General features: G+C 45.4%; 1 protein-coding gene and 1 long non-coding RNA gene across 10 annotated transcripts in view; one reads left to right on the top strand and one right to left on the bottom strand.

Annotated features, from left to right (window-relative positions):
• Positions 1-25,745, bottom strand: part of LOC146870867 (SWI/SNF-related matrix-associated actin-dependent regulator of chromatin subfamily D member 2-like) — a 1,426,174-nt gene that overhangs the window by 5,941 nt on the left and 1,394,488 nt on the right. The window lies entirely within an intron of this gene.
• The window catches only part of LOC146870872 (uncharacterized), an 85,886-nt gene continuing 74,154 nt past the window's right edge, over positions 14,014-25,745 (top strand). The window contains exon 1 of the long non-coding RNA XR_014979787.1: positions 14,014-14,197. This is a non-coding gene — a long non-coding RNA (uncharacterized LOC146870872). The remainder of the gene's footprint in view (positions 14,198-25,745) is intronic.

Here is a 25,745-nt window from a genome sequence, read left to right as displayed (position 1 = left end):
TTTCCCTTTTGCATACACATTGGGCACCCCTGTGGTAGGTCCCAGGTAATCCCTGGTCAAGTTGCAGTGTAGGTAAAAGGCAGGACTTGTGTGTATTATGTCCTGACAGTGAAAAACACTCCATTTCGTGTTTCACTGCTGATAGGCCATCCTGCCCATAGGACAGAATGGGGGAGGCTGGGTGTTGTGTTTGTTAGCCTAGTTTCCTGTAAGTTTATAATGGAGATGTGAAGTTTAGTATGTATGAACTCACAGTGTCATGACACATCTTTCTGTGAAGGTGGTTTTGTCACTGTGTGTTCAGAAACCACTCTTTTAGAAAGTGGCTGAGTTTTGTGCTTTAAGCATTTCTGTGTGTCTCTGTTGAAATGTGGATTGACTGTTTGGATCTGGAAGGTGAGAGGAGATGGGGGAGGTCTTGACCCAGGGAGGGGCTGAGATGTCACCAGGCTGCCCTGCATCCGGACAGTAGGGGGAGGAGAAGCCCGGGAGGTGAAAAGGCCTGGGCTCATGCTATAAACCAATTGACCCATCTCCTGCTGAGTGATTAAGGATCCAGACCCCCAGTATCAAAGGGAGAAAGGTGACACTGGGAGGGAGACACCCAGAACTGATTTAGGGAGGGGTCAGGGATCCCTGTGCACAACAAACTCAAAGACATCAAGGGGTATAACTATGAGAGCTGAAACCCCTTAACGTTGGAATGAAACAGAAATGGATTGAGACTGAAAAGGCTTGAACCCATTTCGTAGTCAAGAGGAACCTCTGCTAAGGAAGGAGCAACTGAAGAGACTGCTGGGAAAAGACCAATCCTTGCTTCGTGATCTGGGGCTGGTCTGCAGTTTTCAGTTCTAACCAAGGAAGAGGCTGTTGCGACTGTGCTTGAAGGCGCTGAGTCCCCCTGCTTGACGAAGACTGTGCTTTGTGCTGTGTCTTGAACCCCAAGGGCCTGAGGTGAGGTGGCTCTCTGTTTGGAAACACAGGAACATAAAAGTTTCTGGAGAAGTCCCAAGCGACGTGGTGTGCGCGTGCTTTTGCAGCTTGAGACCCTCGGAAGGTGTGCCATGTGATCGTGGGCACACAGGAAGTAAACAGAGGCTCGGACGGGCATGGTGCGTGTCATGGTGCAAGCCAAGGCATTGGTGAGGAGCGCCTGGTCATTGTGTGCACCGGGAGAAAGCGGAGCCTCGAACACGCAGGGTGCGTGTCGAGGTGCAGCCAAGGCGTTGGTGAAGAGTGCCTGGTTGTGGTGTGCAATGAGCGAAGAAGTGAGACTCGGAAGCACAAAGTGTGTGTCGAGGTGCAGCCAAGGCGTTGGTGAAGAGTGCCTGGTCGTGGTGTGCACCGAGCTAAGAGGTGAGACTCGGACGCACAGGGTGCGGGTCGAGGTGCAGCCAAGGCATTGGTGAAGAGCGCCTGGTCATCGTGGGCACCAAGGAAGAAGCGAGTCTCGGACACGCAGAATGTGTGTCGAGGTGCAGCCAGAGGCGCTGGTGAGGAGTGCCTGGGTAGGGTGTGCACCGAAATCAAAGAAAGTCTCCACATTGCTGAGGGCGGGTCTCGGTGTCCACTGAGACCGCCGGGAGGAGGGCCAGGCCATTGGGCCCTCAGAGTGAAACAGTAGCGGCCTGGACCAGCAGCCCCGGAGGAGCTGAGACGCCGGCCTGAGCTCGCCGTGCCCATCGACGGAGTTCTGGATCAAGGCCCAAGTCGCTGAAGGAGGAGAGGAGAGTGGGGTTGCACCCCCCCAGGTAACGTGGATCACCACCTGAGGTGGGGTGTGGGCCCAGAGGGACACACTCTCGGCCTCTCGCTTCTGTCAGCTGCGCGAGCCCTGTTGCTTCGGCTCGGATCTAGGCCCGTACAGGAAGGGCAGTACTGGGGCCGGAGTGAGAAGCGGTACTTTTGTGTCATCATTGGTCCATATTGGGGGCAACTGTTAATGGAGCACCTAAACTGTCATATTACACTTTGCATTATTGCTGCTAACGTACTGTCGTACAACGCCTGCCCTTATTTGTGCCTGACGAACTACATGCTTGGTGTGCTACGCACTGCGTTATTTTTTCCCTTGCAGAGTACATGATTGTACCGTGGCGCATTGCATCCTTTCTTCATCGCGCAGTACCTGATTGTAATGTGGCGCATTGCATTATTTCTTCATTGCACAGTACATGATTGTAGCGTGACGCATTGCTTTGTTTCTTCCTTGCACAGGGCATGCTGGTAGTGATACACATTGCATTATTCCTTCTATTGCAACGTCCATGACTGTTGCGCTATGTATGGCATTGTTTCTCTTGCACAGTACAGGAGTATATCGTTCCGCATTGCAGTATTTCTTTTCTCTTGCAACGTGAGTGATTCTAGCAATACGACCTGCCTAACCTTTGGGAAACGGTTAGACGCAAGCTTAACTGTTGGTTAGAAGCGGTGGTTGGGATTAAAACCTACCAATCCACTGGAACGAATACTACCCATTATTATATGTTGCTTTTGTATCGTGTGGTCATATCGTATATTTGCTTATATAAAGCTTATACTTGTTTTTATAAAAAACTTGTGTGAAGTCTATTTGTGGTGACATCATTGGGTTGCTGTGAGTGTGGTTACACATACTGTACACTCGTGCCTTGGAGATAAGCCTGGCTGCTCGTGCCAAGCTGCTAAGGGGGTGAGCAGAGCTATCTCAGACGGTGTCCTTACTTAGCCTAACGTTGAAACTAGTGGTCGGGGACTCCCGCCTCCAGCATTTGGTGGCAGCGGCGGTGAGGGATAAGGACCCCCACTTCCAACAAGACTTATTACAAGCATCTTCTCATCACATTTTGTGTGTTTGGTGTACTAAGGAGGACTCACTTTAGTTTCTAGCGGAGTCCTAGCACAGGTCATTTTCCAGCTGAAAGCTTTCACTTTGGAGACTGTTGGATCTGTAACTGGTCCCGTCCTAGCCAGCGCACAGTAAGCCTTATAATGACCTTCATAATGCACATGCCTCTCTCTCTGGTCAATAGTACTCATACTGCAACCATGAATACAATTGACGTTAGTAAGGTGGAGTAAAAGTGTTTAAAGTATTTTTAGGCTTTGGGATATTTTTGACTAATTTCCAGTAACTTGATCTCAAATCCACTGAAATATTCCCTCTTGGAGCTAAGGCAGTTGAGAAACTGGGTCAAGAACAATCATGTCACAGTATAAATGATAACATTCTTTGCCAGGTATCTTTATTTTTTGACGAGGACGGCAACGTCATAATAAAAGAACGGAGACAAGGTTTTAGAGCCTAGCACAGAATTCAGAGACCGACCCCTTTGGGAAAGGTTGTTCATATAAAATGTAGGGACAAAAGTCCAAAGCTAACTCAGAACATTTGCCATCCAAGCCACTACATCTTTTATCCCAACCACTCAAACTGCCCATCTAAGCTTCTCAAGACAAAACCTTTTGTGTGCACTGAGATGGGTACACTCACCGATGGTCTCCACATCCAATTATCTCAAGGGGGTAACCCACTTGATACCTGCTACACAAGCCCATGTTGGTGGTAGCAGACTAGGGTTTTTCTGATGCATAGCTGCGTCAAGGAGACCTGGATACTGGTCTCGACGTTAAAGTCCAGATGCTGAGTGGGACCTTTTTTGTTTATTATTTTATGAATGTTTCAAAAGTTACCTAGCACGTCAATGGCTTTGATTGAATGGCCATTACAATGACAGCTGCATCTTTGTTAGTTGATTGTCTGTAGTTGATCGCCAACATTTATTTTGCTAAGAATGTGAGCTGGAAGAAGGAGGCTGGGATGCTGCCCACAGAGAGCAACTCCAGCCCCACTTCTTCCTCTGCTATTGTTTGTCTCAAAGATTATCTGGGGGGATTACACAAAGTTTCCCGCTGAAGCAGCACCTTTAAAGATGCATGTGGGCTTCTGCTGGTAGGTCCCCCCACTACACTCTGGGTAAAGGACCTTTCCATACCTCTCTGAACAGGGAAACTAGGCCCAGGTTGTCTGGCTGAGTTTTGAAACTGCACGAATGTGCTGAATGATTAGCAATGTGATGCTGCCCAACTGCCTTAACTAGGACATATAAGATGGAGTGTCTCTCAAGCTTTTTCAAACCTTTATGGACATCTGCTAGTGTGCACTGCTGATGCTGGCCTTGCAAGCATGAAATCCCCCAGCAAGCCCAAGGAGTCCACAAACACGAGCCATTCCCTCTCTATACCAACGTTTATTGTTTTCTGTGTTCTTTATTTTACCTTGCTGTTGCCATGGTCCACCACCTGGTTGGCTTGCCATCAGGCCAAACTGGGAGAAGCCTCTGCGGTGAGGTGCCCTTTGTGCCCCATTCTGTTACTCTCAGCCAGTCAGTCGTCTGATCACCCGAGGTTGAGCCCTCCTGCACGATGAGCCGCAAATCAAAGACACCACGGACATCATGTAGCAAAATATCTTCAATGTGGACTTCTACCATCAGTAACCCTAAACAGAGGATGTAAGCTTTCTTTCCAGGAGCCAGTTAGCACACTCTTTGATACTCGCGGCGCTGTCCTCCTCTTTCGTAGGTTAGCAGTTCTATTATCAGTTGCTTGCCATCTCTTTGCACTCTTCCTGACTTTTAGGTGTTTGGGAACATTAGAGTTTCAAACAGCAAAGGTTATCGAATACCAACAAAGTATTTTTTGGGGCATGATACATCCATTTTGAGGCACCTTGGTCTCAGGCATCCAGTGAACGCAAACATCAGTTCACTGAAAACATTGCTTAACTCTTTCAACAGTTCCATAACAGCACTTAGGAGTTATTATGGTTTTTGTTGTAGGGTTGTGCCGAGGCCGATATTGATTGTAAACATATAGCCAGATTATGTTTTGTGATGCGCAGCATTCTGACAGTAATAGCCGCTGACAGAGCAGAGAGATTGGATGCAGATAAACGGCAGGAATCACTTCAATGGGATGCTGGCAGTGTTGCCAGATTTTTTCACAACTTTCAAACCCAAAAGCAACGGGAAAGTAGCCCAAAATAGCCCAATGTTGCCACTCCATTAACTTACGTGTAGACTGACTATAACATTCAAAAATATACTGCTATTTCAAGGATTATATGTTTAGTACCCACATTAATCAGATTACCTATATTTTGTACACTAATATCAAAGTTGGTCAGTCAGAAAAACTGTCACTCACTTGATATCGCATGGTGTGGAGCAAGCTGCCCAAAAATGTTCTGGGTCCAATTTTGAGGACTGCAACTTCGGAAACGTTCTTCTTGGGGAAAATTGCACTTTAGCATGAAGTTCCTTTTGCATACTCACGTCAGGCCCCCCAGAGTACCGGCAATATAGGCCAATGCTCCATGTTTTTTCACACTTGTTTTAATGCTCCAAGAGCAATGCTGAACATCTCTTTACATACACATATTACTTATGTTTCATACTTTTTGGTACTCATCAGAAGAGAGCAGTCCATGGCATGGGGTGCAGAGCTTGCTGCTTGATGTTCCCATGAGCTAATACCCGATAACATATTTTTCTTGCAGATTGCATATGTTTGCAAAAAATGAATACATTAAAAAAAATTGCAAGCTTGCTCGTGCCAACCAAGTTGGCTTTAACAATCCTTGCTTCAATTGCAGCTGCAAATGAGACAACAAGATGAAAAAACTAATTTTGAACTAGAAAACGGTGGAACAAGGTCTGGCCGTAATTTGTGTGGCACAGTTTGGGACTTCCATAATGTGGAATCGGTAACGTAATGTCAGACTGTGGCACTCCGGTTGCAAGGCGTTGTTGCCAAGACAAAGGTCAACGCTGCACTACATGAGAAAATATAGCACTGCTACAGCTTGTGCTTAGTTGCTGACAAAAAGACTGTTGGGCGGGTAATGAAAAGCTTTGCATCACATAGAATCGAGGCCTCTGGACCACGAAGTGTACATACAGGCAAATCCCAAGAGTAACAGTACGATGGCTGCACTCTCAGCAGTGCTGTGACCTGAAAAGACCATGCCGTTCTTCTCTCCTGAAGTCTGGTGACAGCACCTTAAATTTTTACTGCCTTAAAGATGTATACTATCATTAGTGCAGTAGGTGCAGTGCCACCAGGGCCCGTGGGTGTGAGAGGCCTACTTCACTCCAATTAGGGGTGAGAAGCCTTTCCTCCATGAGTGCGCCCATCTCACGGGCCACAGTGGTTGGAAGAACCTACCTACCTTATGACCCTTCTGCTTACAGGAAAGGGTATTTTAACCCACAAACTCATCACAATGTGAAAGGAGCACGATTTTTAAAGTGTGCCAAACTTAATACAAAACATAAACCTCAAATGAAGGTCTGCATGCTTTACAAACCTCCCAAATAAGCTAGGAACTACAGACACTAACAACGAAGTATGGACGAATTACATTTGGACATTCACATTGCCAATAGCCCCACCTCAAACAAATGTGAGAACAATTGAATTCCAATGCTTGTTTCACACAGCTAACACGGTTCTGTGTGCGCAGCGAGGTAACATGAAGTCTTGTGGCCTGATCAAAGAAAAATGGTATGAAGGCAAAGAAAAATGGTACGAAGTTGCCTGCAGGCGATTCATAGCTGCCAAGGTTTCAGATTGCTTAAGTGTGACATTTTCAAATTTTTGGTGTAATTATGAGTGACATTCAACGACTATGAGTGACACTTTCTCATGAACAAAAATCAAGTGAAGAAGATGAGGGAAACATATAAACATCAGAAATTTCAGCCTTTCCAGCAACAAGAAACTCCATGAAGATCTTAAAACTATTTCAAAGCACCAGCAATGGAAGGACACTATCCGATATGGAAAATAGACTACATAGTGGCCACGTTTTAAGAGTGCTTAGGTGAGCCATTTTCAAGGTTTCAGAGTACTTATGAATGACATACAACTACTAATGGTATTACACTAAGAGTGACACTTAGAACAAAATCAAGAAATTAAGTACATGGAAACAGATAAAACAAAAGAAATTACACTGATTTGAGTAAGGACAAACTTTAAAAGAACTGCTGCAGAGCACCTGATCCTACTGTAAAATGAACGTTTGCCCACAATCTACTCACATTCTACATGATTTTACTCTTGTGATCCTGTCTGGTGCTAGTCACGTGCTGACCAGTGACAGAACCAGGCAGGCTGCTGAGGCATGAGTGCATTAAAAGGAGTCTGCCCTGCCAATAAACAAGTATTTCATACCGTGGGCGGTGCCTAAGCCTATGTTTTACAATCATCAATGTTATTGTTGAGTGTCATTGAGGAATGGCGTCAGGGGAATATGCACGCTGGTATAATGCAAGTAGAAAACACCTCACTCCACCTACTCTTTTCTCTTCTGCCCCTACTTACTCTCTGTGCCTTCTGTTCCCCTCCCAGTGCTGCTCTGCGTCTCCGTCCCTGTGTGTGTTTCCCTCACCCCTTCCTGACCCCCTGTATCCCACCCCTCTGTGTGCTCCTCTGCCGCCCTGGCATCCCTCTCATTGTCCTGTGTTTTGTTATCACTCCCTACTGTTCCTGTGTACTCATATGCCACTTATAAACGCCCCAGCATTTCTTTGTTCTCAGCCCTCTCCTTGACTTCATCACCCCTTGCAGCCCCCGTGTTCCACTCCTATGTGCACACATATGTCACCCCAGCATCCTTCTGTTCGTATCCCCTCCTTGCCCTGTATTTTAATGATAACGTCCTGTGTTCCACTCTGTGTGCTCATCTGCCCCCTCACCCCTCGTCATCCCTTTTTTTGCCCTGCGTTTTCATCACCCCTTCCTGCCCCCAGTGTTGCACTCTGTGTGCTCATCTGCCACTCCTCGCCTCCCCTATTACCCTCTGTTCTATTCCTTTTCCTTGCCTGGTGTTATCTTGCCCTTTTTTGCCCCCTGTGCTCCACTTCTCAGTGCACACATCTGCCACCCTCTGTTCTCGCCCTCTCCTTGGTTTTGTGTTTACATCTCTGCTTCCTGTCCCGTTTTCCACTCTGCGCTCAACTGCCACTCCTCGCTGCCCCCTGCACCCCTCTGTTCTCACCCCTCTCCTTGCCATGTATTTTCATCACCCCTTCCTGCCCCCGTGTTCCACTCCCTGTGTTCATCTGACGCCCCAGTCATCCCTCTTATTGCCCAGTGTGTTCATCACCCCTCTGCCCCGGCTCTTTCCCAACTACACTAAGCCCTACAGCTGGAACCTCCTATGTCACCATACCGGCTGCTGCTGCACGCGCATGGGGCGGGCCGTTAATGTGCCTGACAAGCTCATCATTGAACTGACCTGACCCAGGATTGGGTCAAACGAACTAGAAGGCAGGTCAGAGGTCACTGCAGGTCTTGCAGGACCCTCATTGGAAAGAAGCTTCCCGCCCGCAAAGATTTATGGCCCTGCTGGTGTTACTTGTGAGCAGGGGCCGCACGGCACAGAGCCACAGACGCACCTAAAATTAGGAAAGAGGTGTGGCATGCAAGGCAACCATGGGCTGCAGCGCGGTGGCGCCGCACAAAGCCTTGAATCCGCTGCACACTGGGCGGAATCTAGCTCAAGTTTCGGTAGCCCGCACAACACTATTTTTCCTCGCACAATCGGGCAAACTATCGCCCAATTGTGCGAGAACTAGCCCAATCTGGCAACCCTGGATGCTGGTTGAGAGCAGCTGTAAAGTGAGCGTTGAAGTCTTTTACTGCAGTGCTAACACACACGCAGCACGTGATCTGAGCGTCAGTACATCATATGACACGGATGCGCGACGCGCACAACCGGCTTCTCGGTCGGATAAATCCTTTAAATACTTCCGACACAGACCCCTCGGCATCTTCGGGGTCCATGGAAGGGAGTATGCAGGTGTCATACGGGCGACTGATTTTGATGAAGCGAGTATTATTTTGAGCAGATCAACGGACTAAAGTAACGCTGTGACTATGATGTGTTTAACTAAACGTTACACTTTTTCTAACCCCTACAGAGTGTGACTATAAGTCCCGCCCCCCACCAGGACTCATGTAGTGAGGTTACTCAATACTTCACGTAAGCCCTATGTATTTTTTATCCATGATTTTAAGCCTGTGTTTCCCCAACCATGCTCATAGTCTGCCTTATCCACCAACCCAACGAGTTTTGCCATTTCTCGTGTTTTGTGTGGGAAGTCATGTTCTTTGGTTTTTAATAGTCTTCTGCCGGTAACGCCTGTGCAAACATGCAGGAATTGATGCCTGCTTCTTTGAATCAATGGTCTGGTGCCATACAAATAAATGAGCATGCAATCAGAGCACTTGAATAGCACAACGGGGTAGTGCTAAAGTAACACATGTCATCGTCACAAATGTTTCACTATAGCTTGCTAGCAACGATTCATATTGCTGCACCTTGAAGAGCACTACAAACAACCGCATGACTTTGATCACCCAGGAAACATTTGCAAGTACGCGTATTTCAATGTATTATGTGCCTTGTGACTTGTTTTGTCTTGTCTGTATGTTTCTTTGTTTCAACAGATACCTACGGATTTCAGAAATCCTAAAGGCTGCCCGTTAACCACGAGTTTATTCGGTTTATTCCACCACAGGTTAGGGTGCGCCTTAGCGTGCGCATACCGGTGTGGTGTGCTGGTCCTGATGAATGCTTCAATAAATACACTAAGAAGAAGAAACATGTTGACAAATTGTTTCTTTTCACATTAGTATGTATCTGGTCAATTAAAGCCAGTTATTGAAACATCCGACACACTTGTTTTTAACAGTGCCTAGTTTTCTACCCTTAAAAATGTTTCTGGATAAAACAAAGGCATTTTTTAACCACTCTTTTATCACTCACTTGTTTCACTCACACTACACATTCAAAAAACCTGCCCCGCTGTAATCAGGTGTCGTAGCACACCAGAGAGGCACTCTGCCTCTCTGGTGGGAACCCAATGATGAAGCGTGTCACCCACTAGGTTGGTGAGTGAGGTTCTTTTAAATCATAGCGATTCCTCTTGCTAGCTCTTCCTTTGTTGGTTGCACTCTTTTTTATTGTTGAACTTATATTGTTTAAGGGAATTAAGAGTGGCTTCAGTTACTTTCCCTCGCTCTCCTGCTGTTTACCTACATTTAGGCAGCGCACAGCTGCAAGAGTTTTTTACTCTCAATACCGAACGTCTGACTACACTTTTTTGGCAGCAGCATGGAAAATACAAGGCTCTCATACACAGATGAAGCGGTGGATGCCCTTCTGGCAGACCCCTCTTTTTGTCTGACCCCTCAATAGCACAGACAATATCCCAGACTACAGAATGGGATAAGTTGACAGAGCAAAAACATAACCGCATGCGGACCATTCTGCATGGCACAATATTAACAGAATACCTGCGGAATAATGTGGCGCCAAAAGGTTTGCTGGTTACCAACGCCCCTCGAATTTTCTTAGAGGATCCAGTGTTTAGGAAGGAGTGGGCGCAGATTGCGTGGCACTGCACCTGCAACTGGCTGGTCCTTATTATCAAAAAACAGCCCTAAGACTACCTGAGGCAATGATGGTGGAAATCCAACTCACAGAAACCCATTTCACACCGACATTGACAGGGTACAAAAAGAAACTTGAGGAACTGAACAAAGAGGTCAATGAGTATAAAGAGAACCTCACCCAGTCCAAGGCCCAAAAATTTCCCAAAGATCTGAAACACTTTGCATTAACGAAAGTCTATCCCTATGCCAACCCTGACTACACACCCCTACCTAGAAACACAAACTACTGTTATGCATCAGATGATGATGCATCCACAACTAGTGGGTCAAGTGGGGGTAGTTATAGACCCAGACAGCGGGGAGGGGGTAGAAATAGACAACATCACTACCACCAGAATTGGCCACCTTTTCCTACCCCGGGGGCCGTTGGCTTTCACAATCAGTTTCAACAACACCAGTTCCCAATGATGGGCTGGAACCCTACTTTTATGCCAATACCACCGTACCCACAGAACACATACCGACCTCCTTTTTTAAAGAGAGGCCGGAGAGGCCGTGGGAGGAGACGTGGGGGACAACACACGCAGTAAATCCCGGGACCAACAAGCGGGAACCAGCAATCAGAGTCTAGTCACCAATCTCTCCTCTGTGAGCCTGACGCACACGGAATGCATTGTTTTAGAAAAGGGGCTAGGCTTTGTTCCAACAGCACGCCTAGACCGCTTTCGCCTGCACTGCGAGCAGGTGGATTTTTTTAGGAAATTAAAACTGAAATTCTTTTTTGAGAAACAAAAACCTATTGAGGCACCTGACTGCCCCAGCGACACAGGGTTGTGACCAAAATCTACATTTACTCCACCACACACGGTCCCAGCAGAGATGAGCGCTTTTGACCAGGCAGTGTTTAACGATGTGGAAGCCTTTCAAGAAACAGGAGTGTTTAAGAACATGAGTGCAGTGGAATTTCAAGCTCTGCAATCCCTACAGTCCAATACCTCCATTGTCATACAATCAGCAGACAAGGGTGGAGGTGTGGTTATCCAGGACGCCACTGATTATGACAATGAGTGCAGGCGCCTCTTAGATGACCGCAGAAACTACACCCCGCTACCCAAAGATCCTTCTCCCCAACTAAAGGCCACGATTACCAACTTGGTCGAATGCTCGGAGGCTAATGGATACATCACTAAACATGAGGCTGACTTCCTAACAAGAGGTGATGGTACCATCCCATATTTTTACACTTTGCCAAAAATCCATAAGAACAGAACACCACCACCGAATCGTTTCAGGCATTGGTTCTTTATTGCAGCCTTTTTCAAAGTATTGTGATTTATTTCTAAAACCCCTCATCCAAAGGACCTCCACTTATCTGAAAGACACCAAAAGCCTTTTGGCTCTTCTGCAAGATCTCAGAGTGGACAATGACTCGACTATACTGGTCTCTCTGGATATCGAGAGTCTTTACACCAGTATTCCCCAGGATGATACTATTCGGGTCCTCAGTGAGGCCCTAAATGCAGTTACTTGAAATTTCCAGACACCCAAGCAGTTTGTCATTGAATGTGCCTATCCTAGCACTCAAGCAAAACTGTTTCGAATACAGGGGTGACCTGTACCTTCAGTCCACAGGAACATTAATGGGCAGTACTTTCCCCCGAGCGTTGCTGGACTTTATGTCCACGACTTTGAGTGCAAGCACATAGTGACAACAGACAATCCGTACACGTCCTATATATCCTTTTGGAAGAGATATATAGATGACGTCTTTGTCATCTGGCAAGGACCTGAATGCACACTGATGGAATTCTTTGATTGGATTAACACCAGTGATTCCAACCTGAGGTTCACAAATTCTTTCCATAGAGAAGAGATGATCTTTCTAGATGTGGTTATAATGAAATCAGAAGGAAGACTACTCGCGAAAACCCATTATAAGCCCACAGCTAAGAACAACCTGTTGGCCTTCTCTAGTTTCCACCCGAGACCTCTGCGGGAAAATCTCCCTTACTGGCAATATCTTAACATAAGGCATAACTGCAGTAAGGTGAAGGATTATCGCTCACAATCTGATGAACTGACAAAAAAACTACAAAAGCGAGGCTACCCAGAGAGGATCCTTAAGAGGAGCTGTAAAAGAGCAAGAAATCAACCCAGGGAGGCCCTCCTGGAGGATACACCCCAAAATACTGAAGAAATTCTACTTACATGTGTTACTACGTATAGTGTTGCATCTAACGCCATTACAAAATCCATCAGAAAATACTGGCGAATCCTTGAAAGCAACAACATAAAATGGGAAAAATCTCTGTTCTCTTTTAAGAAGGCAAGGAGTATTAAGGACGCATCAGTGCATACACGACCCAGAAAAATAAACAGCGACGATGACCCTTTAGTGCTCAATGCCTGGGGTCTACCCAGAGTCACAGGTCATTTTCCCTGCGGTCGTGTAGCGTCTGCCACCTGACCACACCTACAAAAACACTAGAATTGGAGAGCGGCAAAACATGGACACAACGTTCGCACACGAATTGTAATTCGATGAATGTGGTGTACTTAATCCCATGCCCATGTGGCTCAAGATATGTGGGCATGACCACTCGAAAAATAAAACAACGGGTCTGCGAACACCGGAGTAATATCCGGTGTAAAAAGAACACCACCAAGCTGACTGAACATTTTTTGCAGACAAACCATACTACCAACGATTTGCGCTGGACTGTTATTGAGCAAATCAAACCGGGGAACAAATGCTGTTCGAGAAGGAACAACAATGGATCTATCGCCTCTCTACACATGTGAATGGACTTAATGATAATATTCCTTGAGGTTCAGTGATGAGGCGCTGATACTCAAAAATACTCTAAAATACTCAAAAATATCTATTTCCTGTGGGTCCCTGCCTTACAAGCCCATTACTTAATGTAGAAAGTCCAGGTTTAGCCACTTCCAATAGGAACAACATTGTTCCACTGCTCCTCACTAAACCTAATTTCCCGTTGAGCTTGGGAGGGACCAGATATGTGTATATAAATTTTGCCCCCAAAATACTATGAATAACATTTACCACGGGGACCATCTTCATTTGGGAATACACTAATAGGAGCTTACACAAGACTCATGCATCACCTTTGAAGCATGACTCCTGATGTTGATTGGACGGTTCCTTTCCTCACCTTGTGCCGAGTATAACCTAAAAGGGTGGCGTTTCCATCGCACCCTAATAGTTTTACATCAACACTACAGTTTGAGATTTTGGCAGCTGCCTGTATGGGGCTTGACGTTTTCAAAAGGCCTGTTTTATTTCCGGCTTTCTTTGTAGTTAACCCTACAGTAAACTTTGTCTTAGGCCATAAAAATCTATACAGGGTGATTTTTCTGAATTAGCCCACAATTCTTTTTGAAGACTGATTATTGAAATTTGACAGTGGCTTGAATGCGCGCCGCTGTCCCAATAAAGGTTGGTTGATTTTGACTCTCCCCTGTACCTAGCCATAAAATGAGCGTTGCAGTCTTTTACTGCAGCGCTAACACACACGCATCACGTAATCACGTGATCTGAGCGTCAGCACGTCATGTGACACGGATGCGCGACGCGCACAACCCGCTTCCCGTCGGATACTTCCTTTAAATACTTCCGAGAGACCCCTTGGCATCTTTGGGGTCCATGGAAGGGAGTATGCAGGTGTCATACAGGCGTCTGATTTTGACGAAGTGAGTGTCATTTTGAGCAGATCAACGGACCAAGGTAACGCTGTGACTATGATGTGTTTAAGTAAAAGTTACACTTTTTCTAACCCCTACAGAGTGTGACTATAAGTCCCACCCCCCACCAGGACTCATGTAGTGAAGTTACTCAATAATTCACGTAAGCCCTATGTATTTTTTAACCATGATTTTAAACCTGCATTTCCCCAACCATGCTCATAGTCTGCCTAATCCACCAACCCCACGAGTTTTACCATTTCTCTTGTTTTGTGTGGGTAGTCATGTTCTTTGGTTTTTAATAGTCTTCTGCTGGTAACGCCAGTGCAAACATGCAGGAATTGATGCCTGCTTCTTTGAATCAATGGTCTGGTGCCATACAAATAAATGAGCACGCCATCAGAGCATTTGAATGGCACAATGTGGTAGTGCTAAAGCAACATGTCACCGTCACAAATGTTTCACTATAGCTTGCTAGCAACGATTCACATTGCTGCACCTTGAAGAGCACTACAAACAACAGCATGAGTGTGATCACTCAGGAAACATTTCCAAGTACGCGTATTTCAATGTATTATGTGTCTTGTGACTTGTTTTGTCTTGTCTTGTCTGTATGTTTCTTTGTTTCAACAAATACCTACGGCTTTCAGAAATCCTGAAGGCTGCCCGTTAACTGAGTTTATTCGTTTATTCCACCACAGGTTAGGGTGCGCCTTAGCGTGCGCATACCGCCGTGGTGTGCTGGTCCTGATGAATGCTTCACTAAATACACTAAGAAGCAGAAACATGTTGACCAATTGTTTCTTTTCACATTAGGATGTATCTGGTCAATTAAAGCCAGTTATTGAAACATCCGATGCACTTGTTTTTAACGGAGCCTAGTTTTCCACCATTCAAATTTTTCCTGGATAAAACAAAGGCATTTTTTAACCACCTTTTTATCACTCACTTATTGCACTCACGCTACACATTCAAACAAGCATTAAAAATGCAATAGGTCTTGCCTTTCATTAAGTTAAAGCCATTTGCTTTGCTATACAATACCATTAGCAAAGCAAATGGCTTTAACTTAATCAAAGGCAAGACCTATTGCATTTTTAATGCTTGTTTTATATTGTAGCTCCAATTGCTGAATAGCCATTTCATAAACATCAGAGTCATCTTCGCTTTCATCATCTGGAATACTTTTTGGCAAATGTAGTAGAATTCTTCTTCCTTCCGACCCTAAATAATGTTTTAAAATAGCCAATTTCAGTAAATGTATCCTTCAATTGCCTCCAGATAGGCTTCAACCCCTTCTCTCCATTGTTCCCACTCCTGAACAGGTTCACCAGGATCAGACAGAAAAGGTGCTGGGGCATGGATTCCTTCCATAGTCTTAAAATTAATATAACCCACTAACTAAAATAAATGTAGGGTCAAATCCTGTCTTACGTAGGCAAGAAAGAAAAAATAATATATATATATTGATTATACTGGTTCTGTATTATGGTGCAAGATTATCATTCATTCTTTAATTCCTTGTTCCAAGTGTGTAAATAACTGTTGGTAATTCGCATAAATTGTTGCTGTAACAAATTTCCACTTGAAAAAGTCTCAACGATGTAACTACAGCGTGATCTCAATGCTTAATTAGAGATCTTGCCCTACGCTGTAAAATGGCCGCCACGGCACGGTGCTGCGTCACTTTTCTTTATTTCTCATTGTCGGCAACGTCGTTGCATTAGATGCTCGCTCCCGTGCAATGGCTCGCGATAGTGCGTGTGCCCCGCCGCCTGTCCACTTTGATTGCCTGCCCAAACCTGACCCTGAAGTCAGCACCAACGAGACTCTCCCACCGCTGCCTTCAAATACCACAGTCACTGTGCTGTCACAGCGTGCAATACTCCATGCCGCCAGAAAAAACAGCCACCACGGTGTCACTGCGCTACCTCTATGCTGCCACGGCGACTTCCACAATCTGCGCAGGCATCCCCTCCTCAATCCCACTCATCGCCAGTGCCGTATCTTCAATAACTTAAACCGCCACACGTAAGTTATAATATATTTATTAAACAGTTCGGGTTGAGGTTCTCTCATCAAGAAGGGGACACCTCCACATCCAGCTGACTCCTTTGGAATCCCGGCCCTCGTTCTCTTCATTCTATCTTCCCGAACGGAGGTCGAGATTCCAGACCAGTCATGTGGATATTACACAGTATTCTATCTAATCAGACAAGGGAGGCTGAGATCATGCTCACACTCAACATTACCACATGAAAGTGACTTGGCAATGGGAAATTAAGAGTGATGTATCTCTCTCTGCACAATCCGTGCTAGAATAAAATATACAAGTAGGCAAACTAAGCAGGCAAGAAGTCATCTCTTATAAATGGGAATTAGAACATTCAGTAGAAGATACGTTTTTCTACAGTGAGGTACACATTGGCTCTGAAAACGAATCAGAACAAGGTAGCCGGGGGCGCGTAAACGCGGCGCCAGCTGTACACGTGCACATCCCCTCTCCTGCAAGTTAATCTATCGCCGTTGTACGCGTTCACAAATGCATTCACAATTGCAATCCTTTTATGCTCGTGCACATGTCCTGTCCCCCTTCCGACACCCGAGGCAAGTCAACAACAATAGACCTCGCTAGCGACAGCGCTTCGCGCTGCCTCGCTTGGCGAGACCTAAAGACCTGCCCCGCTGTAATCAGGTGTCGTAGCACACCAGAGAGGCACTCGGCCTCTCTGGTGGGAACCAATGATGAAGCATGTCACCAACTAGGTTGGTGAGTGAGGGTTCTTTTAAATCATAGTGATTCCTCTTGCTAGATCTTCCTTTGTTGGTTGCACTCTTTTGTTGTTGAACTTTTCTTTTGCTGGTTGAGAGACCAAGGGAGATAGTCACAAGAAACTGCTGGAGCGCGATGTTAAGCCACGCCCTGACAGTTTAAAAACGCAGGGATGTGCCATATTTACAAGAATGCATCACACCACTGCGTTTGCCCTGGCGCTAGCGCTAAATTTAGCTGCCTAGCGCCAACACAGGCACCCTAGCACCATAGTGCAAGGGTGCCTGTGTTGCAGCGGATGATTGTTCATGTGCAGGAAGGTGTCCCTGCCTGTACATGAACAATCATTAATGGCGATTTGTAACTTCTATGTGTGCTGCAGAATTAAGTTGCAAAACATAATTTTTTAATGATTGTTTATGTGCAGGAAGGGACACCTTCACGCACATGTACAATCACTGATGGCAATTAGCTCTTTCTATCTGTGCAGCAGAATGCAGTACACATAGAAACAACAAAAAATTAGGAGAAATTAATGATTTATCCTAGTTGTGCCTGTTTAAGACCAGGTTTTCCCGTGTCTTATTTTTGGTGATGCCCCATATTTACGCCACCCTTGTAAATAGGGGGCATCATCAAAAAGCAATGGGTGTTGCAGTGTAATGCCCACAGAAACATCCATTGCCCACCCCTTGCCGCAGCGGACTGCTGCAATAAGGGGCATATTTACAAGGTCGCGTTAAGCCACATTGAGTGGCTTAATGCCACCTTGTAAATATGGAGCAGGGCACTGAGTCACAGAAACGTCAAAAAAGTGATGTTCCTATGGTGCAATGTGCTTGTAAATATGCCCCAAATAGTTCAAGACATTCATAACCACATTGCTCTATACAAGAAGCTCCCCAACATATGGAGGAATAAACACTATGGGGCTTATTTACCAGGCCCTTGAACCATCAGTGCATCACTTTTAACATGGGAAACGTGACGGACCGGCAGCGCAGGGGGCTTGTGAATAAGCCTCTATGCCCTTAAGTTTATAGAGGTCATTAGCAGCTGATACACTCTGAAACAATGTCAGATCTCCGCAGTGCTCTATAGCTGATCAGGAAAACTGATATGAGAAGGAACACTTCTGTACCTAAGCAAAAGGCTCATTTTGTATTTCACATTCATTCCTGTTTCCTCAGTGTTTGTTCACATAGTAAATCTAAATCCCCACTCTAGTGAGGGAAAAGGAACCTGACTCTCTCCTCCTCATAATTAACGACTTGAGGGCATAGGGTGCTTCTTCCACTGGGTCAATAAAAAAGAAAGTGCACGTATCGGGAGGCAGTATTCGATTGGAATCCGGTTGCATAACCAGCGCTTGTGTCTTCGTAATTTCATAGTGCGACATGGCCTGGATCAGGCCAATGTAGGTTTAAGGTAAGGGATCGGAATTGGATTGTCGACCAACAAGGAAGGAACCAGCATGGACGCTGGTGCCAGAGTAGAAGTCAGCGTTAGATTCAGCACAGTGCAGTCTGTATCGAGGGTTGGTCTGCAGCCAGAAGGGCTATTTGGTACCCTGCGGCTCTACAGGGCACAAATGAGTGCCAGAGGATGCCAGATATACACCAAAGATCCTTAGAATGGCCTCCATAAAGTCAATTATCTGCTGCGGGGTCGATGATGGCTTAGGAAATTCGGAGCATGACAACTCCAACTGCAAGATCGGTTCAGATGCAGGAGATATTAGAGAATATGCTCCATACTCCTTGTTAGACTTTGAATGATGGAATGGGGTTGAGTTCAGCTAGGCTTTCTTGCACTTATGACTAGACTTCGACTAGCCAGAATACTGACTGGGATGTGGATTTTTCACCAGAGTGGCTTTGAGACTGGGGCTGGACCTTCGACCTGGAGCAGCACATATGCTTGAACCTCGTCTTTTTCTTGTACTCTGCGATGTAGAGCTTTGCCTCTCGATCCCAAATCACTCTGGGGTTCATGAGGCACACATGTCGCACAACATCCTGCCCGGAGCCCAAGCAGCACAAATACATCTCTTGCGGATCAGGGAACAACATCTACTTTCTTCAATCACAGCACAGTTTGAACCCAGGTCGTCTTCAGAGGGGGCATTAATTCCTAGCACATTCCGGGGCAGTACGGAGTCTCCATAGAGACATACAATGCCACATATCAACACAAATGATAATTGCTGGAAGATTTCTCCTGATCCAGTTTGGCTCCAGGGGATGTTCTAAATGTGAGGAATAGGTGGTTAGAAGTATTCACCAGAAGGAGATATCATGGAGGACTATGTACACATTGTTCTCAAGGCCTCCTTCAAGAAAGTCCAAGTTAGATGAAATTGTATAGATCATTGAATTTAAAGCTTTTTCATTTTGAAAACTGAATAAAGTGTGATGTTCTGCAAGTCATTCTGCAGTTTCTGCCCGGTAGTAAATTATAAATTTGTTCTTAGATTCCTTTAGTTTATTAGTCTTTATTTCGACCGCACTGATCATAAAAGACAATAAATATTAACATCATCAAAAAGTGCATGTATAAAATCCATTTCTCAACAAAGACCATATGTAGAAATATAATAGAACAGATTGAAAGACAAACAATTTATATATCTATAAAAAAGTCTAATTAGGTTTTTTCCCCTTTTACAATAAAAAATAAGAATCAGTACAAGCTAAAAAACAATTCATGGAATACTCTGTAACAGCGGGTCCCAATGCTGGTAAAAAGTATGATAGGTGATTTGTAACCGGACTAGAGAGCTAAGCAGAAGACAGAGTCTGACTAAGCACTGTCGCAGTCGGCTTGCTTTCAATCTTATGTCTAATTCTCCACACCCATCCTAAAAACTTCGCTATAGCAATCACAATTGCCTCTTGTGTGCTGGTCTTCAATAATCGTAGAGCAGTAGCACTCCACCTAGTGCCCAGATTCAGACAGATTGGTTTGAGCCATTTGCTCCGTGGAGAACTATATGCTGGACATACAAATAATATGTGAGGGATTGTTTCATCCATACTCTGACAGAGTGGGCATTTGCTATCTTGGGAATGGTGCCAGGTTTTGGTGAAGACTTTGGTCGGCAAAGTTCCTATCCGGAACTGAAAGTAACGTTTCCTGTCAATGGGCTTGGTTATAAAGTCCCAAAAGTCTTCATATAGAGGTTCCAGCTTGTGATCCAAGAAGGTACTGGTCAAAGATGATGAGTTAGAATGGCTCAAGTTACCAGATCTAATCATAGCCCAGTACGCTTCTTTAAAAGCTTTTTTGGGGGGAAAAGTATTGTGTACCGGATCTTCCCATAGATGCCTCATGCCCACATTCAACAGGGAGCTTTTCACATGTTGTAACCATCTGATCTTATGAGAGGTATAGGCTTCTCTGATGTCTTTGAGAGCTAGGGCATAGTGGGCTAATTCTGGGGTAGACCAAAGTCTTCTCCAGTAGGCCAATGGTCTAAACCTAGGAACCTCAGTCAGGGAGTGGGACCCCAGGTCGGAAGATAAAGGGATAAGAGGTGTACTTTGAGGGAGGCCAACCAAACCTCTCAAACTTTTTTGGGCCTGGGCTAGTGAGGACAGATTTTCAAAACCCCAAAGTTCCGCCCCGTACAGGATAGAAGCCATAACCTTGGTATTGTATATCTTAAGTGCAGGGCCATTAGGCTTTGTCTGGGAAAGCCTGTGTTCTTTCAAAATCACTCCTGCAAGCTGGGAATGCTTAAGCGCCATTATTTCTATCTGGGGCTTCCAGTCTAGTTTACGGCCAATGTTTACTCCAAGGTATGTAAATAAATCTGTTTGATCCAATGGCTCGTTATTCATAACAACCCTTGACTTGATAAATTTGTGTTTGTGCAACACCATACATTTAGTTTTATCCACGTTTACCAGTAGCTCACGTTCCTTACAAAATAACTCAAATCGGGTCAGTGCTTTCTGATCTTAGATACATTTAACAAGAATAATGAGAATAACAAAATAGTAAAATATTGTTTCAAGAAGTTTACAGAATACAATTATCAGATTCTTTTCGCAACTTTTCACACCAGGAGTGCAGAACCACGAAGAACACTAACCACTGATGTGGAAAAGTAGGGCCCTGAAAGAAAAACAGCCTTGAACCTAGAAATCTGTTTGCAGAGTGTGGAGGATGGGTGGATCGGTAAGGAATCTGCAGCTAGCTAGAGTTCTACCAGACAAGGCGTTACCGAAGGTATGTAAGACTAGAGACTTCTAGCCGCAGATTTCTTACCTTAGAATAGGTACCCAAGCAATACCTCCCTGGAGGCAGGTCTGTTCAGTTTAGTTCAAGTGTTTTTGTATAGCACACTATTACCCATATGGGCTTTCCAGCGCTGAGACAGACACACTCGCCGGTTCCTTGACTTATTTAGAGGATCCGACAAGGCAGACATTTAAAAAGGAAAATGCTACTTACCAGTATGCATCTGTTCTTGGCATGTAGAGCTGCAGATCCACAAATTATGCATAGATCGCCATCTGGTGTTGGGCCCAGATGTTTGTACTTGTTTTTGTCTTGGAAAAGTCTTTGGAAGTCACGAGATAGGTGACTCCTCCTTTGGGTGACCGAGCGCATGGGCATCGGCTCCATCTTCAGATTGTTTTTGCCAGCAGGGAAATGATGGAGTTCTGTGAGAAACAGATAAGATGCCCATGTATGCTGTATCTAAATAAGATAGTACTGGAACAGATAAAGGTAGCCGGGGAGGTGGGTGGGAGTGTGTGGATCTGCAGCTCTACATGCCAAGAACAGATGCATACTGGTAAGTAGCATTTTCCGTTCGAGGCATATGAGCTGCAGATCACACACTATGCATAGATTGTATAGCAGTACCCATCCCTAGCGGCGACCACCAGTATCTGTTGCAGTAGTTTGAAATAGTGTTTTGAGTACAGCCTGGCACACAGTAGCTTGCTGTTTAGATTGCACATCTACACAATAGTGCTTTGTGAATGTGTACGGTGTAGACCATGTAGCTGCTTTGCAGATGTCATCTAAGGGAATGTTCCCTAAAAATGCCATTAAAGCCCCTATCTTTCGTGTAGAGTGGGCTTTAGGAGGAACAGATAATGTACGTTTTGCTTTGTGATAGCAAATTTGTATGCATTTGACAATCCACCTTGCTTTCCCAGACTTTGATATGGGGTTGCCTTTATGTGGTGGTGAGAATGACACGAAAAGTTGTTTAGTCTTGCAAAAATGTTTTGTTCTTTCAATATAATAAAGCAGTGCTCTTTTAACATCGAGAGTGTGAAGAGTTCTTTCTGCGACTGTCTGTGGTTGCGAGAAAAATACTGGCAGTTCTACAGACTGGTTGAGATGGAAGGGACAAATAACTTTAGGAAGGAATTTTGGATTAGTTCTGAGAACCACTTTGTTATGATATAGTTGTACAAATGGTTCTTGGATAGTGAGTGCCTGTAGCTCACTGACTCTTCTAAGGGAAGTAATGGACACTAGGAAAGCGACTTTCCATGTTAGAAATTGTAGCTCGCATTTGTGCAGAGGTTTGAATGGAGGGCCCATTAGTCTTGTGAGAACAATGTTCAAATTCCACACAGGTGATGGTGGAACCCTGGGAGGAATTATTCTTTTGAGGCTTTCCATAAACGTTTTGATGGCAGGTACTCTGAATAGTGACAGGTGTTGTCTATTTTGTAAATAGGCTGCTATGGCAGCGAGGTGTAATCTAATAGATGTGTATGTTAAGTTACACCTGTGGAGATGCAGTAGATAACATATGGTGTGTTGAATAGACACATCTAAAGGATTGATGTTGTGACAATATAGCATGAATCCTTACCACTTAGCTGCATAGCAGGCTCTAGTGGTGGGGCATCTAGCCTCTCTGATAACATTCATACAGTCAGAGGGAAGGTTAAGGTAACCAAATTCTAGGACCTCAGGAGCCAGATCGCTAGGTTGAGCTGTGATGGGTCCGGGTGTCTGATCTCTCCACGGTTCTGGGTTAAGAGACGTGGGGAGAGGTGTAGTTTTTGGTGAGAGACTACAGATAGTTCCAGTAATGTGGTGTAACACGGTTGTCTGGCCCATGTTGGAGCAACTAGGATGAGAGTCAGTGCAGTTTGCGCACGACCAGTGGAATGAGTTGGAGAGACGGAAAAGCGTAAGCAAATCTGCCTGACCAATTCATCCATATCGCATTGCCTTTGGACAATGGGTGTGGGTACCTGGCGGCGAAGCTTGGTCATTTGGCGTTTTCGTGTGTGGCGAAGAGATCTATCTCTGGTTGCCCCCACATGTGGAAAAACAGTTGAAGAACTTGTGGATGAAGTTCCCACTCGTGAATCTGTTGCGTTTGACGACTTAACAGATCTGCTATATTTTTCTGGACTCCAGGGACATGTTGGGCTAGGAGAAAAATGTCTTGAGGAATAACCCATCTCCATATGCTTTGCGCCGGTTGCGAAAGCTGTAGGGAGTGTGTCCCGCCTTGCTTCTGTATGTAGTACATGGCTGTCATGTTGTCGGTGCGGACTAGGACAGCCTTGCCTGATATGTGTTTTTGGAATGACTCTAAGGCCAGGAATATGGCTAGTAATTCCCGGTGATTAATGTGGAGTATCTTTTGGCGAGGAGTCCACCTGCTCTGCATGGTGTGATGTAATAGATGAGCTCCCCAGCCGGAGAGCGATGCGCCCGCTGTTAGCACAATCTGTGGAACTGGCTCGATGAACGTCGTCCTTTGGAAAGGTTCTTGGCGTTCCACCATTGCAGAGAGCGATGAGTGCGACCGTCCAACAACACCAAATCTGTCAGCTGACCCTGAGCCTGGTTCCACTGACATGCTAAGCATTCCTGCAAAGGGCGCATCTGGAGTCTTGCGTGAGGTACTATAATTATGCAAGAGGCCATCATCCCTATGAGTTGCATGAACACTCGAGCTGGAAGAGTGTTGTGGCTGAAATTTGGTTATGAGGGCTTGTATGCTTGCCATCCTGGCTGGACTGGGATATGCAAGTGCTTTTGAGGTGTCTATTGTGGCACCTAGCTACTGTTGTATGTGGGACGGTTGTAGGTGAGACTTTGCGTGGTTTACTGTGAAACCCAAGTCGTGGAGTAGCTGGATTGTGGTGTGAGTGTGATGTACACACTGATTGTATGAGTTGGCTTTTATGAGCTAATCGTCCAAATACGGGGTAGACGTGAATGTGCGGTCTTCTTAGATGAGCTGCGACTACTGCCAGACATTTGGTGAATACTCTGGGTGCTGTGGAGACTTCGAAAGGGAGTACCTTGAATTGGTAGTGTTGACCGTCCACTACAAACCTGAGATATTTTCTGTGAGAGATGTGAATAGGAATATGAAAGTAGGCGTCCTTGAGATCTAAAGTGGTAAGGAAGTCGCCTTGTGAGAGAAAAGGAAGGATCTGTTGAAGTGTGACTATGTGAAAACGGTCTGAGTGTATGTACAGGTTTAGGGGTCTGAGGTCTAGTATAGGTCTCAGAGAACCGTCATTCTTTGGAAGGAGAAAGTACAGGGAGTAAACTGTGTTTTGCTGATGCAGGGGAACTGGTTCTATTGCATGTTTTTGTAGGAGGGAGATTACCTCCTGCTTTATCAGCGATAAGTGTTTGGGGGGGTAGATGTGAGTTCTAGACAGTAACCTGACTGAACTATTTGTCTCACCCACCTGTCTGTGGTGGTGATGTTCCAGACAGGAAGGAACTGTAGCAATCTTCCCCCAACCGGAGTGGAATGGTCTGGGGGGAGGGGAGAGAAGTCATTGGGTAGTGGTGGAGGCAGAGTGGGTATTGTTGGTCTTGCCTCTGCCCTTGCCTCCTCTTTGGTAACCTCTGGTGAATGTAGTTTGGGTGGGAGTTTTGTAAGATGTAGATGGGTTATCTGAGGAGTAGCCTCTGGAGGTGACCCTGTAAGAGAAGCGACGAAAGGAATGTCTGGGAGCTTGCGATTGCAAGGCTCCCATTGATTTAGCCGTGTCAGTGTCTTTCTTCATCTGTTCTAGAGATGAATCCACGGTAGGTCTGAACAAGTGTTGCTGGTCAAATGGCTGATTAAGAATGGCAGTCTGGACTTCAGGTTTGAAACCTGAAATGCGTAGCCAAGCATGTCTACACAGCAGGACACTTGTGTTGATAGCTCGTGAGGCGGTGTCTGCTACGTCTAGAGCGCAGCGGATGGAGGTGTTGGTAATAAGCTGACTCTCCTGTATTAGGCCATTAGCCTTAGTTTTATATTTTTCTGGAAGATGCTGTAGTAGGGTCTCTAGCTAGTCATAATGAGCCCTATCATACCTCGCTAACAAAGCTTGAGTGTTGGCGATACACCATATGTTAGCTGCTTGTGACGCTGTGCGCTTACCAGAGGCGTCTAAGAGTTTAGACTCTTTGACGGGAGGTGGAGCATTTTCTGAGGTTTGAGAATTAGCCCTCTTTCTGGCATTGGATACTACCAAGGAGTCTAACGGTATGTGGCCCTTGATGTATGCTGGGTCTGCTGGGGCAGCTTTATATTTCTTTTCAATTCTGGGGTTAATAACTCTAGCCCTAACAGGATCTTTAAACACCTCTGGTGCGTGTTTAATTACCCCTTTCAACATAGGTAGGATAGAGGTGGACTTTTGTGAGATATCAAAAGTATCCATTAAGAAATCTGTGTGTAAGTCGACCCCGTGTTATTGTTCAGATCTGTGGACTAGCTGGTTGAAACCCATGGTATCCTCTGGAGGGGAAGGTCTAGAGGGATAGATGTCGTCCTGTCACACGTTGGGGACATCTGGTGTGTTATAATCAT

The sequence above is a fragment of the Triturus cristatus genome, chromosome 1_1, assembly GCF_964204655.1.
Source record: "Triturus cristatus chromosome 1_1, aTriCri1.1, whole genome shotgun sequence".
NCBI classification, from domain to species: domain Eukaryota; kingdom Metazoa; phylum Chordata; class Amphibia; order Caudata; family Salamandridae; genus Triturus; species Triturus cristatus.
Note: the sequence above shows the minus strand (reverse complement) of the source record. Positions and strands in the feature narration are given on the sequence as shown.